The sequence below is a fragment of the Tupaia chinensis genome, unplaced genomic scaffold (genome assembly GCF_000334495.1).
Source record: "Tupaia chinensis unplaced genomic scaffold, TupChi_1.0 Scaffold000523_1, whole genome shotgun sequence".
NCBI classification, from domain to species: domain Eukaryota; kingdom Metazoa; phylum Chordata; class Mammalia; order Scandentia; family Tupaiidae; genus Tupaia; species Tupaia belangeri.
In genome coordinates this window covers 2422176-2433784 of record NW_006160036.1, presented here as the reverse complement: position 1 = coordinate 2433784, position 11609 = coordinate 2422176, and the positions used below count along the sequence as shown (strand labels likewise).

The 11609-nt window shown below is 42.1% G+C and overlaps 1 long non-coding RNA gene across 1 annotated transcript; it reads right to left on the bottom strand.

Moving 5' to 3' along the window:
* Positions 1-5528: 5528 nt before the first annotated feature.
* On the bottom strand, positions 5529-11590 carry LOC102496030 (uncharacterized). Its single transcript, XR_335750.2, has 3 exons — positions 11107-11590; positions 6466-6602; positions 5529-5721 (listed from the first exon to the last, which is right to left on the bottom strand). It is a non-coding gene; the product is annotated as an uncharacterized LOC102496030 (long non-coding RNA).
* Positions 11591-11609: the final 19 nt, after the last annotated feature.

Genomic DNA, 11609 nt, shown 5'->3' with positions numbered 1-11609 from the left:
TTAATCTTAAGATATTTTAACAAACTGCTTATTATCATGAACAAGATTGACCTAATCATGGAAAGCTTACACAAAATTCATAGCAACTCACAGTGGCTCGTTTGAGTGGCTCACAGGAGTCAGCGTTCTCTTTCTCTCCCAAAGTATGCTCAACCTAGTTTCCATATACCATCTTCACTGAGGCAAAGTGAGGGGCTCAAGAATTACAGTAACTACCAACATGGGGGTCACAAATTTAACTCTCATTTAACTTGATGCTCAAGTGGGCAGGGAGCCTGTACTCTTCTTTTTGACTGTAACTAAGCTTCCTTCACAAGCCTCCGCATGCTGGTTAACAAAAAAAAATAATAAATAAATAGCTTTTCTTTTATTATTTTCCAGACAACATACGTGCTTTCTGGAGAGAGACAGGGAGAGATGGGGCATGGGGACTAGAGAGGGATGAGAAAGCAGCCCCTATGAACCATAGTCATGCCATAATCCCTCTTCCTCCACCTCTACTTCCTTTTAGGACTTGGGGCACACACATGCGCCAAGCATGTTTCTCATGCTGGGACTTAAATCGCACAGCTAGCTGTGTGGGATCCAGCCACCTTAACCACCATGCTACCAGTTGGCCCAGAAAAATAAGTTTTTGAAAATTAAATTCCCAAACTGGTATAAGTTAAAAAGTTTCCATAGCTTTAGCTGACGTCCTCTTTCCCCTCCCTTCTCACATGTACCAGAAAATGGGGAGGTGAAGAGGTGTAAAGCTATTAACTTGTTTAATCATTGTATTTTGTGATGTCAGAAACTAATTATTTTCTTTTTCTGCTATTTAGTGCTGGACCCATATTCTCCCTGCAAATGGGGAGGTGACTTGTTGGCAGTGAAAGAAAGAGGCCCAGTCCCCACGCTGGTCTGCAGAGGTGCACTGACGAGTGTCTGCTGGTCTCTCATGCAATGTCTATTGCTGGGGGCCTTGCTGGCCTCTAAAATCCATGCTATAGCTGGTGCTCCTGGGACACACTCCAGGAGTCGGGTGGATGTAGCACCTAAGGCCAACTGGCATCACCTCAGCGCTTTTGAGGTATCCCTGAGATTCCCGTGAGGGCTGCAGCTAGGTGGGACAGCCCCCACCAGAAAATTCAGTGCAGGCAGAAATGTCCCCATTATGGCATCTCCTCTTGCTAGCTCTGAGTCCTGTCCATGCCATACTGAGAACAACAGTGTTTCAGGCAGCCAAACCTGAAAGCCCACTGCCCTTGCTGTGCTAGCAAATCAACGTGGCTATGCCCATGTAGATGCAGGGTAATCTGAGATCTCTTCTTCCTGGGTCTCAAACAAAGCACAAGACAGGAACTTCTCCCTGCCTCCCAGTACCCCACTTATCTGATGCACTTCCTGCTCTCCGAGACAAAGCTCCAAACTACAAGACTCACATCTAACTACCTGTTTTTCCTTCTTCACTACTCATAGGGAGAAAGGAAGTCAGGTTTTCTTTATCTCCCTTACATATCTTCATTATTCCTGACTCAGGCTAAGGCTGACTGGTGACCAGGACACGTCCTTAAACTTTAGGAGGACCCTATGAGAGTCCCAACCTAAGCTAGAAACAGGAGAATAAAAAAATTTATAAAATTATCTCTCAAAACAATGTAAAACTATTAACTTGTTTAATCATTATATTTTGTGATGTCAGAAATTAAATATTTTCTTTTTCTGCAATTTAGTACTAGACCCATATTCTTCCTGCAAATGAATATCTCCCATAAACTATAGCAAAGTTCGTATGAGAAAGGCAAAAGACATGAGGCACATTAATAATTTTCCAAAGGCACATGAATAATTTTTCATTACAAATTTACAGCAGCCTCCATTAGAATAGACAGGTTTAGGGGCCACCAGGTAGTGTGGTGGTTAAGGATGCTGGACTCCTACATGGCCAACCACAGTTCAAGTCCCAGACCTGGTGGCTTGCCTTCTCACTTTCCGTCTCTCTCTCACCCTATTCCTCACTGGTCAAATTAAAATAAATAAATAAATAAATAAATAAATAAATAAAGTTAAATAAAATAACTATTTTTAAAAATGGACAAGTGTATTATAACATAATCACAGTCCAATACACATACACACACATATATACCCCTAAAATGCTTTTTGCCTTTGTACATGTTTCTACTAAAAATCTTACTTTTTCATTCCCTGATATCTGCTTGTAGGTCATCAACTCTGAATAATAAGGTAATAAAATATTCTAATTGTATTCTTACCTTTATTATGATATGATAGGAAAATCTTAAAGAACTACTTTTAGGAAGATTTTGCAGTTCTTAAAAATGACCAACAGAAGCCTGGAGCTGTGTGTACCTAATTTGGAACAGACAGCGAGCTATTTCTAGACAGTCTTTGTCAAGAACTTAATTCCATCCTATCTATATGTACAATCTGTTTCACTGGCCATTGTCATCCATGTATCATTCTAGGACCCACAGACATTGCCACATTTCTCCTACCCAAAATACTTCTAGAGCTCCACAGATGTTGCATAAGCGCATAAGTGCAGTGATCCTGTGGCCTCTGGAGTTTACTTCCTCCTTCTCTGATCCCCACATCCAAATTACAAGAGTAATGCATACTCGTTCTTAGAACTTCAAGGAGAACAGAAATATAAAACTTATCAAAGTCTCCCACAATCCCACCTGCCAAATATAATCACTGCTATCAAGTCTGGTGTGTGTCCTCAAGGTGAAATATTTATAGGTTCTGAAGAATCTGAATTCAGGGAACGAGCAGTTAGCATAATGGCTATGTCGCTGGACTCCCATGTAGTCGACCGCGGTTCGCGTCCCAGACCCGGTGGCTTAAATCTCACGCCAGGTGCATGTGCGTGTGTGCCCAAGATCCCGAGAGGAGAATGGAGGAGAAGGGACTGTGGCATGACCATCCCTCCTGGGGGGTGATTTCTCTCTTTCTGTCTCTATATCTCTGTCTGGCGAGCACACACGCCCTATAGCAAAAAAAAAAAAAAAGAATCTGAATTCAGAATGTAGTAGTAGCCATTTTGTCTAGAGGGGGAGGGTCTGGACCTAATAGCACTTCACACTTTGTTTTCATTCCCAATGTCATAATTAACTATACAGATAATTTATATATGTATATATATATATATATATATGGTTATTGAAGTTTATAATTGCTTGGAGCCCTAACTTCCACATCTGAGTAACAACCAGAGAACTTTTGGTCTGAATTTTAGCCTTCTTTTAGTGTGAACAGAGAACTTTTAATATAAAATACTTTCTGGGTCCTACTCATCACTTTCATAATGTCTTTTTCCTAGGAACATTGATTTGGGGTTTCCTGACTCCTTTTAGTACTTTTGATGTTGACATCAGATGACTGCCTCTATGTTCTTTTTTTTTTTTTTTAATTTTTTTTTTTTGGGGAGGTTTTTGCTATAGGGCGCGTGTGTTCACCAGAGAGAGACAGAGAGACAGAAAGCAAGAAATCACCCCCCAGGGGGGATGGCCATGCCGCAATCCCTTCTCCTCCATTCTCCTCTCGGGATCTTGGGCACACACGCGCCTGGCGTGAGTTTAAGCCACCAGGTCCAGGACTCGAACCGTGGTCGACTACGTGGGAGTCCAGCGACATAGCCATTACACTAACTGCTGGACCCATCTATGTTCTTAAGATAAAAAAACTTCCAGATTAAGAAAATTTGAGGCCAGGTGGTTGCATGGTGGTACTGCAATTGGACCTACATGGGAAAAGTCACATGTTCATATTCTGGGATCTCCCTCACCATGCCAGCTGAGACCTGGGGTGAATGGTGGCAAGAAGGCCCTGTTGGGTGTGTGTGTCTCTCTCTCCATCTCCCTCCCGTTCATGAAATAAATAAAAATAAACAATAACAAAAAATATTTTTAAAAAGAAAGAAATTTTAAGTCAGTTCTGGTTGTGTGATGTGTTAGAGCATGCTTGCTGGTGTTTAGACCTGATTCAAAGTAGATATGCTTGTGTCATCTTTTATATGATGTTGCCATTCAACAAGAATAGTCATGTGTCTATTATGAAAAGAGTCTGGGAAGATTTTCTCCTCTAATTTTGTAATTTAAATTTAATGATTATCAGATAAAGATTTATTTGTATATTTCTTATGTGCCAGATATAGCTTAAGGATAGGGAACCAGCAGTTAGCGTAATGGCTATGTCGCTGGACTCCCACGTAGTCGACCACGGTTCGTGTCCCGGACCCGGTGGCTTAAAACTCACACCGGGCGCGTGTGCGTGCGTGCCCAAGATCCCAAGAGGAGAATGGAGGAGAAGGGATTGCGGCGTGACCATCCCCCCTGGGGGTGATTTCTCGCTTTCTGTCTCTATGTCTCTCTCTGTCTGTCTGGCGAGCGCACGCGCCCTACAGTGAAAATCTCTCCAAAAAAAAAAAAAAAGAAAGGATAGAAATCTAGGGATCATCAGACAGCATGGTGGTTAGGGTGCTAGACTCCCACATGGTCGACCATGGTTCGAGTCCTGGATCTGGCAGCTTGCTCTCTCACTCCTCCCAGCCCCTCTCTCGGGAAGTGTATATGCCTTATAAGAATATTTAAAATAATAAAGAAAATTAAAAAAAAAAAAAGGAATCTAGGGTTAGCAGTTTAAGTGGAAGTTAAGGTGCTAGATCCCACATGGTCAGTTGCACAGTTCAAATTCCAGACCTGATGACTTGAAAAAAATCAGTCTGGCATGTGCCCAAAATCCCAAGGGGAAATTGAACTGCAGAGTGATCATTCCCCCTGGCGGGGGGGGGCAGGGGTGGGCCGGAGGTAGGTGATGATTTCTCACTCTGTCTCTTTCTGGCAAGTGCATGCATCCTATAGCAAAAAATTTAAAAATTAAAACAAAAAAAGAAAGAAAAGAAATCTAGGTTTGGCCCTGTTATTGATTAAAGGAGCTAGATCCCATCTGGCTGACCATGTAACTGGAATTCCAGTCCTCTCAGCTTAAAAAATATACCGGGTGTGTGTACATAATATAAATCCCACACAATAACCCAAATAGTAATATGAAGTCTGTTCAGCCCAAGTCAAAACTATTTGCCACTATCAGATGTGGAGTTCCCAATGAATTGTACCTCCCAGCATTCAGGCCCTAGAGTAACCTCCTTCAAACTTGCCTCTGAGCTTGGTCATGTGACTTGCTCTGGCCAAAGAGATATTGATAAGTGTGGCAAAAACAGAGGCTTTATAATGGTCCCACACTGCTGTATATTCTCTTGGGATGTCTACTCTCATCAGAAGAAAAAATCTGGCTACTTTGCAGGAGTGACAATATGAAATAGGAGAGGAATGGCTGGCCAGTCCCAAACTGTTTCAGCCATTGTAGCCAACGGACTAGAAATGTGAGGAAAAAAGCCACTGTGGATATTCCAGCCCTAGTAGCCACCATACTGAACAGAAGAACTACCCAGCTGAGCCTTGCCCAGATGATAGAACCCTGAGAAATAATAAATCACTGCTATTGTTTTCATTCACTATGTTTTGGTTGGTTTGTCATATAGCAATCAATAATGGAAAGGAGGATCAAACAGTCAGGTATCACTCTGGAAATTCACTCAAGCAGAAACGAGTTTGAGAGGGTGAAGAAACTGGAGCAGCGCTGTAGCAAAGGACAAGCTGTCGACACCTCTGACACTCTTCTCGGTACACTCTCTCCCTTTCATTTCCTTCTGTGAAGCTAACAGAAAAAAACATGGGCTATGAGTCAGATCTAGATTTGAATGTTGCCATTCCTAGTTGCTGGATGTTATTTTAAATAGGTTATTTAATCTCTCTAAGCCTCAATTTCCTCCTTTGCAAAATAAGCTTAAAAATAGTGCCTGACTCAAAGGTGAAAGGAGCCAAATGACAAAATAACTATGCCATCCTGAGCAGAGGCATATGGAAGAAAGTGGGGTGAAATAAACTGGTTGGTTAGGAACAGATTATAAAGGGCCAAGGACTTTTATTGTAAGCCAGAAAGTGTTAGGCTAAACATGGTATTTTGGAAAGTTAGTGTTTTAGTCCATTATTGTGTTGCTAACCAGAAATATTGGGTAGTCAGACAAATTGTGACATATTTTTCTATGCAAAAAATGCATCATGACTTTTCCAACAACCCAGTACCTGAGATTAGGTGATTTATAAAGAATAGAGATTTATTTGGCTCACAATTCTGGTAACTGAAAAGTCCAAAACCATGAGGCTGGCCATCTGTCTGGCTCCTGATCCTACATCACATTGCTTACAGAAGCAGAGAGGAAGGTGGGAGCGTGCAAAGAGAGAGAAATTTGCAGGGAGCCATCTTACTTTTGCAACCACCTGCTATTGTGGGCATTAACTCATTCCCACAAGACCAAGAACTGACTCCTTCCCATGAGACAGCATTAATCTATTTATCTAGTCATGGGGATGGTGCCCCAGTAATCCAAATATTGCTCACCTGACCCCACGTCCTAAAAGCCGCATCACCTCCCAACACTGCATTATGGACCAAATTTCCAGCACATGAGCCTCTGGAGACAAGCCATATCCAAACCATAGCCCTTAGTCTGACAAAACAGATGCAAAGGAGGAAACCTAAGAATTAGAGAATATCTGTTAGGAGATATTTCAAGTAATTTAATATGAGGTGATAGAGATCCAAGTAGTAAGGAGAACAGAAAAATATATAGCAAGACCAGTCCATGGTGTGTCAGAATCCCATTATGACTGTGCGGTTGAAGTCTCAATCTAGACAACTTGAAAAACAAACTGAGTGTGTGTGTGTGGGGGGGGGGGGGGGGAGTGCCTGAGATCCCAACAGAAAGGACAAATGGAGCAGAAGGGATTGTGGTATGACCACACCCTAGGTGTTTTCTCCTCTCTCTCATGTCTCTCTCTTTTAAACCAGTGTCCGTGCCCTCTGGCAAATTAAAAAGAAAAAAGAAACATCTTTGGGACAACTTTTGCCTATTCCAGGCTTATAAAGGTTGGGAAAGAATAATGTAACTGTGTCTCTGAGCAGATAGAGAGGATCTATATAAAGAAATCAAATCCATTCTATGGAGCCATTAATTATGATGCAAACCTAGATTCACTGTAAAGAAGTATGTTAATAATGCATTATTAACTAAAAAGAGCAGGTTTCAGGATCTTATAGAGAGTTAAATTCCATTTGCATGTTTTTTAGAGCTATGCACATAAATGCTGACAGGTCTATTTCTTTTTAAATTCCTAAAGGATTAACCAGAAATTGTTAGCCAGAAACTAGCTTTGAGGAGAGAAACTGGGGGTTCAGATGAAGAATGTGAGAGAGATTTGAAGCTCAGTTATGGTCCATGAGGCTTCATTACACTATTACTGCTACTCTTGTTCAGGCTTGAAATTTTCCATTAAAAATATTTTGGAGCCAGCAGGTGGTGAGGTGGTTAAGGCATTGGATTCCCATAAGGCTGACCATGGTTTGAGTCCCAGGCCCAGTGGCCTGAAAAACATGATGGGCATGTGTGTATTAGTGCCTAAACTCTCAAGAGGAGAAGGGATTACACTGTGGCTATCCCCCCTAGGGAGAAGGAAGATGTTCTGACTTTCCCTCTCTCTCTGGCAAGCACACATGCCCTATAGCAAAACTAAAATAAATAAACAAAAATTTTTTTTAAAAAGTCTTAAAGTAAGTCTGGTGGGCCAACCCTGTTGCCTATGGGTTAAGGTAGCCAGATTCCACATGGTCAGCTGTGGTTCATATCCTAGCCCCAAAGGCTTGATAAATTCACCAGGTACATATGACTGTGTGCCCAAAAATCCTGATAGGGTGAAGAAATAGAGAAGAGATTGTGGCATGACCATTACCCACTGGGGAGTGCTTTCTCCCTCTCCCTCTCTCTGTTGAGGAGTGCACACATTCTCTAGCAATTAGAAAAGGAAAAAAATAAAACAAAGTTTGGCTGCAGAGTGGAGGATGGAGAGGGGTCAACCTAGAAGCAGGAAGATTAGTCACAAAGTTAACATTGAAGTCCCTGTAAAAAGGGGAATTGCAGTTTGGGTCACAGTTAATACTAGGTTTCTCTATGTGAAAGATTTCAGGTGATTTTATGTTCATTTTTGTTTATCTGAACTTCTCATTTTCCCACAATGATCACATGTAACTTGAATACTTTCTTAGGTTCAAAGTCAATTTCACACTGCTCAGCGAGTCAGGATTACAGACTCCCAATGAGTTTCAAAATGTCTTGCTTAGTCTGAACAACTGCAACGTGAACTTGATGTGAAGTAAGTCAAAATCACTTTTTGAAGTTAGAAATTCAGCACCCTGATGAAATGAACACAATACTTTTGCCTCAGAGTGGTGCAATTGGGAGCACAGGAACTAGGATCATTGAAACCTGGCTTTGTACTTGCCAGCTACATGATCTTAGGAATGTCCTTTCTGATGTCTGAGCCTCATTGTTGTTTTCTGCTTCACTTGTATAATTGTCTGTTTATATAATAATTACTGAGTGCCAGGCACTTTTCAAGACACTGAAGATATGAAAGTCAATTAAACAGTAGCTTACATTCTAATGGAGAGAGGAAGATGATGAACAGAATAGGTAAACCATACAGACTATTCAAAAGTGGTAAATATTCTAGAGAAAACTAGAACAGAAACAGGCAGTGGGAGAAACGTGGAATTTTAAATAAAGTGGTTAGGAAAAACCCACCCAGGGAGCTACAGTTGAGCAATGACTTTCATTTGTAAAATTAGAAAATACTTACTTCATATGGTTGTTATAGGCCTTGTTAACACAGCATGGGCCTCACCTGAAAGCTTGTTAGGCGTGCAGAATCTCAGGTCTATCCCAGACCTACTGAATTGGAATCTGTATTTTAACAAGGTTCCCAGGTGATGGGTAAGCATATCAAAGTCTGAGAAGTATTCATTAAAAGGAGTAAATCTTGGGGGACCAGCCATTGGCATAATGGCTATGTCGCTGGACTCCCATGTAGTCAACCGTGGTTCAAGTCCCGGATCCAGTGGCTTAAATTTACGGCGGGCACGTGTGCGTGTGTGCCCAAGATCCCGAGGGGAGAATGGAGGGGAAGGGATTGCAGTGTGGCCGGCCGGCCATCCGTGCAAAAAACTCTCAAAAAAAAAAGGGGGGGGGGGAGTAAATCTTTCTGAGTGTCTGTACCAAAGCTGGCATATTAGATGCTAATAGATTTAAATATTCTTGGTTTTCTTTCTCTTAAAATGATCCTACATTTTTCTAGTTGTAATTAAAAATAAAGATAATATTGAGCTTCTCTTTAACTAATTATGAATGATGAGTACATCTTGCCATTACTTTTTTATGGCTGGAAAAGAAAGCCAATTGCAGACAGAAGACATGAGTATATTCAGCCAGCTGCTGTGGTGTAGTGGTAAGTCACATGGCCCTGCAGGTTCAGATTCCCAGAGCAGCCTAAAAACAGGCACCCAGGGAAGAGATGAAGGGCTGGGGAGAGGGGATCTTAGTATCATGAGACATAGCAAGCATGCTTTCTCTCTCTACTGCATGTAAGCTATCATAACAAAAAGAAAAAAAGATATTTTGCATGCAAACACTTAAAATCCTGACCATGGCAAAGGCACTCTTAAAAAAAATTTTTTTTAATTTGCCAGAGGCTGTATGGATTTGCTGGGGAAGAGGGGGGAGTGAGAATGCACTCTCTATGGCGCATGGTCTCATCATAATCCCTTCTCCATTTCTTCCTCCATTTGGGATTTTAGACGGACACACACACACACACACACACACACACACACACAAGTGTTTCTCGAGCTGCTGGATCCAGATCTCAAACCAAGAGGTCAACCATGTGGGATCTAATCACATTAATTAACCACTACTCCACAGGCTGGCTCCCAATCTAACCTTTAATCATGTTTTTATCACAGGTAAGAATGCAAGAGAGCCTGCATGTGGGTCTCCCTGATATTTAGAGATGGGCATCTGTCTTTTTTTTTTTTGGAGAGGTTTTTGCTATAGGGCGCCTGCGCTCACCAGCCAGACAGAGAGAGACAGACGGAAAGTGAGAAATCACCCCCCAGGGGGGATGGCCTCACCACAATCCCTTCTCCTCCGTTCTCCTCTCGGGATCTTGGGCATGCACGCACACACGCCGGGCGTGAGGTTGAAGCCCCCAGGTCCGGGACGCAAACCGCGGTCAACTACATGGGAATACAGCGACATAGCCATTACACTAACTGCTGGTCCCAAGATGGGCATCTATCTTAAAAGACTAAGAAGTCAAAATGTTGGGGAAAATACATTAGTGATACAGGACAGGTTAAAAAAAAAAAACTATTTAGATAGGACCCAAAAATAAATAAATAAAGTTGCTGAAATATTGTTTTTGTTAACACAAACAGCAACTTAAAATGAGACAAAATAGAGGCCAACATGGTGTTAAAGGCACTGGATTCCCACATGGCTGAACGCAGTTCCAGTCCTGGACGTGGCAGCTTTCTCTCTCTCTCTCTCTCCGGTCAAATTTTAAAATAACAAATGAAAATAAATAAATCTTTTTTTAAAAATGAGACAAAATAGGGGCTGACAGGTGGCATGATGGTTAGGGCATTGGGACTCCCACCTGGTCAACTGGAGTCCTGGTCCCAAACCTGGTGTTTTGTTTCTCTCATTTTCCCTTTCTCTCTTCTCTCTGGACAAATTTTAAATAATAATAATAATGAAAAAAATTTTTCTGGAGGCTTTTGACTTGGGACACGTGTGCTCCAGGGAAAGGGGGGCGGGACACAGTGGGAGGAAATCACCCCTGACAGGGCATGGTCACACCGCAGTCCGTTTCCCCCATCCTGCTGCCATGTCCGGGACATGCGCACTCACTGCTCAGTGTAATTTTCAAGTCACCTGTCCGGGACTCAAACCGCGGCCATGGGAGTCTAGCAACGTAACCGATACGCCATCTGCTGGCCCCGACAAATATTTTTTTTAATGAGACAAACCTGTATGAATTTTAAGGTAATTTGCCTCCTTCTGCAAATAAGCTCAAGTCGTCCACCTCCTACATTTCCCCCTTTAAATAGTCCTTTTTCCCTTTCCCGGCGAATAACAAAACATACTTCCTTATTGCCTTCCATCTTTCCTTCATCACCTATATAAATTTCAAGTTGAAAGGCGACTCCTACAGTTTCATGACACAGATTGCTTTGCCCAAGTTGCCATTACACAGTAAGTAACGCGAAGATGGGTAAAAACGTAAACATTGCAACGTTCATCATCTGCCAAGTGTCCATAGTAACGTCAGTAACGGCCAAGTCTACATTAAAAGCGTGCTCTAAGTGTTAGAAATGTTCAGTTCTCCTAAATTCCAGAAGATTTTACTGGATGCAAAAGAGAACAGTTCCTGGGTGGTGGAAATATAAGTTACTATTTATTCTTTCTGAGTAGTTTTTCCTTATTCTTCAAAGGGGGTAAGGAACTGAGGCGAAAAGCCGCTACAGGTGATGGTGCAGGCCCAACGCCAGGTCAAACTTTGTCAGCCTCCAGCGCCCCTTTAGTTTCAATTCAGAGAAACGCCAGCGTGCGACGCAGGCCGTCCCTCTCCCCGCACCAACATGGCGTC